This window comes from Ornithorhynchus anatinus, chromosome 20 (genome assembly GCF_004115215.2).
Source record: "Ornithorhynchus anatinus isolate Pmale09 chromosome 20, mOrnAna1.pri.v4, whole genome shotgun sequence".
NCBI lineage: Eukaryota > Metazoa > Chordata > Mammalia > Monotremata > Ornithorhynchidae > Ornithorhynchus > Ornithorhynchus anatinus.
The window spans coordinates 28,782,962-28,790,301 of NC_041747.1; the positions used below are offsets into that span (position 1 = coordinate 28,782,962).

At 53.4% G+C, this 7,340-nt stretch overlaps 1 long non-coding RNA gene across 1 annotated transcript; it reads left to right on the forward strand.

The window, feature by feature from the left end:
- The first annotated feature begins 1,477 nt into the window (after window positions 1-1,477).
- LOC114805917 lies at window positions 1,478-5,165 on the forward strand. Its single transcript, XR_003754043.1, has 2 exons — window positions 1,478-1,704; window positions 4,276-5,165. It is a non-coding gene; the product is annotated as an uncharacterized LOC114805917 (long non-coding RNA).
- Window positions 5,166-7,340: the final 2,175 nt, after the last annotated feature.

Below are 7,340 nucleotides of genomic sequence, written 5' to 3' on the forward strand. Positions count from 1 at the left end.
GCTCTTCCCTCTTCTCTTCCTCTCCCTTCCTTTTCCTCCCTCGTCCTCTCCTCTTTTCCTTTCTTCTTTATCTCTTTCGGTCTTTTCTTGACATTTTAAAGCTCCTGCCTCTTGTTGATTTCTAGCTGTGAGTGGTAGAGCTGCTTCTCTGGCTGAGGTTCAGGTGAGGGACAGCCACGCCTCGCGTCCGGCCAGTGAGGTACGGAGTAGTGGTCACGGTATCGATGAGCACCCCACTAGGTGCACAGCACTGTACTGAGCACTTGGGAAAGAACAAGAGAAGTGTGAATTGGGGCAAAAGACGTGTTTCCTGCCCTCAAGGAGCTTCCGATCTAACGGGGGAGCCAGACTGGGGTGGAAAAACCGGGCCAGGGCTACGACGCGTGATTTTGGTGAACTCCGTGCCAGGAACCACTTCCTCGTGGAGAGGAATTTAGCAACCTTAGAGTTATCCCCGAGCCAAGACTCCCGTCTTTCCCTCTTCTTCCATCTTGCCGTTCACAAGTCACGCTCTGAATCGTCATGAACGCCCGGATTGGGTGCATTAGCCAAATGACGGTAGTGTACTTCCCCAGGTGCTTAGTTCAGTGCTCTTCACATAGTAAACGCTCAATAAATACCATTGACGACGATGACGACGTCGATACAACCCTCTCTGTCACGGTCCAGCACGGAAGGCTGAAAAGGCACCCGCTGGAACTGGGGAGAAAGGATGCGTTCTCGCGGGTCAGACGACAGTCGGACGACAGCTGTCCGCAGGTGGGGGATGGTGGCCGTACACCTCTCCACCCTCTGCCGACAACCAGCCCGGAACCCCGGACGCTGCCCTGTGGATCCCCGGGATGTGTGGGTTTGGGTGTGTGTGCACGTACGCATAGGGGCGGGTGCGTGTGGATGCGTGTGGAGGGACGGGCGAAAAGGTCCTGCCTGCCAGTCACGATCCCTACTGATGCCAAGTTTGGCCCAGGGCAGAACGGGGCCTCACCTAGGATCTTCTTCAGGGAAATGAACTTGGGCAAACACGCTGGCTGGTGAGTATCATACCGATTTACCCTTCTCTTGATTAATATTGATGGAGCACAAATAGAGCAAGGGGCCGGTCCGGTGCCCCTGCTCTCTAGAGTTTACGACAACGAGGAACCCTTGCGTATGCGTGTCCCGTCGTGGCTGTCTTTCTCCCTCTCTTTTCCCCCCTCCCACCCGCACTCTCTCACTCTGAATCACTCTCGCGTTTTTTGAGGGTCGAAGTGAAGCGAGACGGGGGGGGGGTCCACCAAGAGGACACTTATAATAATAATGTTGGTATTTGTTAAGCGCTCACTATGTGCCGAGCACTGTTCTAAGCGCTGGGGTGGACGCGGGGGAATCAGGTCGTCCCACGTGGGGCTCACGGTCTTCATCCCCATTTCACAGATGAGGTAACTGAGGCCCCGAGAAGTGAAGTGACTTGCCCGCAGTCACACAACTGGCAAGTGGCAGAGCCGGGATTCGAACCCATGACCTCTGACTCCAAAGCCCGTGCTCTTTCCACTGAGCCACGCTGCTTCTCCGGTCTGATTTCTGGTGTCTCTGCCCGGTGTGTCCGCAGATGTTCAGTCGATGGAGTCCTGAGCCTAACCCGGGCACCCCTGCTGACTCTACTCTTTGGTTGGGGGAAGTGCGTCGGCAGCCGTCTCCGACGGAAAAATTCAGTTACATCGAATGGTAGGAGAATGAATTCATTTTAGTACTTAGTGAGCGCCTTCTCGGGAGGGAGAGGCAAGCAGAGGCCTACCCATTCCACTCCCCAGCTAGGGCAGTGGCTAGCGAGTCAAAACTCACCCGTGCCGGGCAGCAGCGGCCCGGGAGAGAGTCGAGGGCGGAGACTCGAGTTTACCGCGCGGAAGGCGGCGGCGGTAAACCGCTTCCGTATTTTTACCGAGAAAACTCTACGGATCCACCACCAGGACGACCGAAGATGGAGAGCGGGGCGTCCTGGGACAGATGCGTCCGTGGCGTCGCTATGGGTCGGAACCGGCCCGACGGCATGAGGCGAGACAAGAAGCGCCTTCTATATAATAGTATAATAATATTGGTATTTTTGAAGCGCTTACTATGTGCCCGCAGTCACCCGGCTGACAAGTGTAGAGCCGGGATTCGAACCCGTGCACTCTGACTCCCAAGCCCAAGCACTGTGCGAAGCGCTGGGGTAGATGTAAAACGATCAGATCAGACACCGTCCACACGGGCCTCATGAACCACGAGGTTGAGGGAGTCGGTATCTTCTCCCCGTTTTAAGATAAAGAGAAGTGACTCGCCCAAGATCACACAGCGGACCAGTGGCCGAGCTGGGACTAGAATCTGAGTCTCCTGAATCCCGGTCCCGTACTCCTTCCCCCACTGCCACCAACCCCAGAGGTTTTTTTTTTTAAATCCAAGTCCGTTCTTTATTCTTTTTTTTTTAATGGTATTTATTTGTTAACGTGTCACTGTTCTAAGCGCTGGGGCAGGGACGAGTTCATGAGGTCGGACACGGTCCCTGTCCTGTTTGGGGCTCCCAGTCTAAGTAGGAGAACGGGCACCCCCATTTTGCAACTGAGGAAACTGAGGCACAGAGCAGTTGAGTGGCTCGCCCGAGGTCACACAGCAAACAGTCGGTAGAGAGTCGATTAGAACCCACGCCCGCGCCCGTTCTCTTTCCACCGGCCTCGCTGCTTCTCTGTCGTGCCGTTTTAAAGGAGTAACCCATTGGCTCTCCGATGGCGCGTAGTCGGGGAGTGCTGTTTTAAATTGTTAATGATGATAATAATAATAATGATGTTGGTATTTAAGCGCTTACTAGTTTTTAGATTTTTTTTAATCTAAAGTTTTTCCCCTGCTGCTCGCAATGAGGACACTGTGGTTCATTTCCAGCATGCCAACTCCAAGGAGGGATGGATAAGAAGTCCTCATCAGATAACATTTCTTTCCGCTTTAAGGCCCTGCGATCCCTTACTGCACCTTCAAGGGAAAGTTCACCCTGGCTGATTGTAGAAGGGGGAGGGCTTTCTTTACTAGTCAGAAGGACCTGGGTTCTAATGCCGGCTCTGCCACTTGTGTGCTGTATGACCTTGGGCAAGTCACTTCACATCTCTCCGCCTCAGTTCCCTCATCTGTAAAATGGGGATTAAGATCACGAGCCCCATGTGGGACGCTGACTGTCCGACCTGATTAGCTTGTACCGATCCCAGCAATCAGTACGGTGCCCGGCACGTAGCGCTTGACAAGAGCCATTAAAAGATTACACACAAAGAAACCTAATCGACTGCAACTTACTGAATACTATCCGGTGGTTAATTCTCCTTTTCCCCCTTTCTTTGCCCTCCAAAATCAGTCATATTTACTGAACCCTGACTGTGTGCAGAGCACTGTATTTAAGCATCTGGGAGAGGACAATATAGCAGAGTTGGGAGACGCGTTCCCTGCCCACAGTGAGAATACACAGAGAGCTTAGAATCTGAAAGGAGTTTACAGTTGGGGGGGGGGTCCTCCCTCCTACTTCCGCTTTGGTTCCCCCAAACTCTAAATTCCAGGGGTTCACTTTATTTCCAAGCGCTTAGTACAGTGCTCTGCACATAGTAAGCCCTCAATAAATACTATCGAATGAATGAATGAATTTCAGTCGCTTGGGCCGTGCCGCTGGGGAACTTCTGCGTCAAGAGGAAATGGGATGTCGGGTCACTGACACGCAGCAAGAGACTCTTAGGATTCGCTGAGGGGGTGAACGCGACGGGTTCCCGGAGAGCGGCCCCGGGGGGGGGGGGGATGGACCCAAGGATTTGCCTAGTCATCCGAGCTGGGAGGGGGGCAAGATCTGTTTCTTGTCCCAGTCCAGATGTCCTGTCCGGCCAGCCCGCCCCACGACCCGGACCAACTGTGCGGCGCTCTCGACCGTGATCGTTGCGTCCCCTGTGCCCCGAAACCCTGCCCGCTGAAAATATTCTCTCTGGGTGTCGAAAACGCAGGCACTTTGTGGACCTGACCCTTTAGTGGTCAGTCGGTTGATGGTACTTGCTGAGCGCTTACCGTGTGCAGAGCCCTGTACTGAGCGCTTGGGAGACTACAGTGCCACGGGGCCGGTAGAGGAGACGAGTGTTCAGGCCGGGTTGTAGTAGGAGATGACCGCGATGGGGAGTGTGCCGATTGACTGCTTTAGAGTCAATGGGAAGGCGGTTCTGTTTGATGTGAAGGTGGGTGGACAACCACTTGAGGTTCTTGAGGAGTGGGGAGACGTGGACTGAGTGGTTTTTTTTTTAGAGAAATGATCCTGGCAGTGGAGTGAAGTATGGACCGGAGTGGGGAGAGACAGGAGAGCGAGGTTAAAGGCTCGGCGTATCCCTGGACTGCCAGGCTGGACGGGGACCGAGGACACCGCTGCCCCGTAGGTCCCAGGAGGAGCTAATGAATCTTGGCCTCTCTTCCTCCCGACAAGCTGTGTTTTCTCGTGTGACCAGTTAGGTTTTCTTTCCCATCGGCCCTCCTGCCGATCTGTAATTAAATTCAGGGGAACCGATCCCCGGGGGAGAATGTGGAGAAAAGTGATCGGCCGCGGGCCCCCGGGACAAATATCATTCTGGAGAACGGGGCCTGCCCATTCAGCAGGGTGACAGTGTGAAAAGAGGAGTAAAGAGCCCAGCTGGGAGGTGGGAGATCTGGGTTCTAGTCCACCACCGGCCTGTTGCGTGACCTTGGACAGGTCACTTAACCCCTCTGGACCTGTTTTCTCACTGGCGATACCTACCTCTCCCCGTCTCAAAGGGAAGCGGAGGGGTGAAAGCCCCTTGGCATGATACAAGCACTGGGCAAATTCCAAGGTGTGGTTGCTCCCCAAATGTCTACAGCACAAACAGTTGGATCCCCTGGGATTTCCATAATTATCCAAGTCCAGAAAGTGTTGTGAACCCCCAAAATGTCCTCACGTTTCCTCTCCAGCAAGGATCTTGTCATTACACCCCAACTTCATCACTGCGATTACCCTCTTTTTACGTTTTGTTTACGTCTCTTTCCCCCGTTAGAGTGTAAACTCCTTGTGAGCAGGGAGCGTGTCTCGGGTTTTCTGCCGTTCTCTCCCGAGAGCTCAGTGGGGTGGACCTCACCCAGCGGGCGCGCAAATAAATGTTATCCGACCACTACTACTGGACAATCCATCCGACTTGTCAAAGTTTTCTTTTCGAAGAGGCCGAGTCGGTTTCTCCTGCCGAGCTAGAGAGGGTGGTGCCTTGAGAGGGGGAGGAAATGACCCGGGCGCTAAAACGGAATCTCAGGCCGAAGGATAAACACCCCGTCCCTTGCCGAAGGACGGGGAGGAGACCCCTGGGTCGTTGTGCCTGTGAGGGGCGGCGACGACTCAGAGACCGGAGGGCAGGATGGGTCGGAGCCCCTTGAGAAAACCATCTCAGAGTAGGGAACCGAGAGTGGAAAGGGGAAGCCTGGCCGAACTCCCAGCGGGCAGGGTACAAAGGCTTAGAAATGGAGATCTGAGGCCCGGCTGGTACCCAAGTTGGCCAACTTGACGTCAGCACCCGCGGAACGGTGCCCCGGTGCAGCCCTTCTGAACCCCGAACCGGGGGTCTCTAAGCTTTTCAGCCCGAGCTCCTGGTGCTGGGGAGAAGCTCCACGGGGAACGGGCAGGAGGAGGAACGAGAGTCACTCCCCCGCACCTGTTTCCCCCCAGCTTTAGGCCAAGAGCAACAGAAACCTCTTGCAAAAGGGCTTCTCCCCTCCCGCCGCCAGCCCCCGAATATCAGTGAGTATCAACGGCTTCACCCTCGAGACCGTAAGCTCCTTGTTGGCGCGGAACGTGTCTACCGACTCTGTTATATTGTATCCTCCCAAGTGCTGAGTACCATTCTCTGCTCAAAGTGAGTGCTCAGTAAATAGCACTGATCGACTGACTTCCGGAGCCCCTACAAGTACCCCTTGACCTCTATCATTGCTATTGTAGGTGATTAATCAAGTCTTCAGACTTGCACAATGTGAATAGACCCATCACCTGGCAAAAACTAATAATAATAATAATAATAATAGTGGTATTTGTTAAGTGCTTACTATGTGCAAAGCACTGTTCTGAGCGCTGGGGGGATCCAAGGTGATCAGGTTGTCCCACGTGGGGCTCACAGTTTTAATCCCCATTTTACAGACGAGGTTACGGAGGCCCAGAGAAGTGAAGTGACTTGCCCAAAGTCACACAGCTGGCAAGCGGCAGAGCCGGGATTAGAACCCAAGACCTAGGACTCCCAAGCCCGGGCTCCTTCCACTGAGCCGCGCTGCGTCTCTTAATCCAGAGATTAATCTCTAAATCTCTAGAATCCAGAGATAAACAGGTGAACGGGTGTTTTTCTGCAACACTATCGGATGCAGATAATAACAACAGGCACTTACTACGTGCCGACAACTGTACTGAACACTGGGGTAGATGCAAGGTCACCAGGCCGGACGCAGTCCCTGTCCCACAAGGGGCTCGCACTGAAAATAGGAGAGAGAAAAGGTATTTAATCCCCATTTTCCAGATGAGGAAATGAGAGACCCACTTTAGTTGAGTGACTTGCCCAAGATCATATAGCAGGTAAGTGGCACAGTCAGGATTAGAACCCAGGTCCTTCGACCTCTAAGTCTGGGCTCTTTCCACTAGACGATACAGATGTCTGTTAGTTCTACAATCAATTACCAGCAGAGCCAATTTTGCAGGAATTGAGCTGTTCGGTTGTGGGCCTCAGTGGGTACTGCGGGAATGGGGAGTAGCACAGCCCTAGTGGAGAGTCCGAGGACCTGAGTTCTAATCCTGGCTCCACCGTTTACCCGCTCCTTGACCCCGGGCAAGTCACTTCACATCGCTGTGCCTCAGTTCCCTCATTCTGCAAGGTGGGGAATTCCAATGCCTGTTCTCCCTCCTACTTAGGACCGTGAGACCCGATGGATTTCGTATCTACCCCAGCGCTTAGGTATAACGCTTGGCACATAGCATTTAACAAACACAGTCATTATTAGCAGAGTAAATGTACATCAAAGGGGGATCTTAAAGAAGATTTCTGCCTCTCCTGCCGTCCCTCTTTCATCGGTTCTTTCCCTCTCCCTCCCCTCTTTCTCTCTCCCCCTACTTCTCCCGTGTTCTTTTTTCCATTTTCTGTCTCCCCTTTCCTCTCTCTCCTTTTCCCCATTCTCACTTCTCCTCCCCCCCTCCCTCCTTTCACTCTCTTTCTGTCTTTCAATCTAGCGTACATTTTACGCTGACAGCTTCCTTTTTTCCCCTTTCCCTCCCAGACAAACGAAAAGGTTCCAAGCTGACTGGGAACTTCTCTTTTTGCCACCCTCCAAGTTTCCCT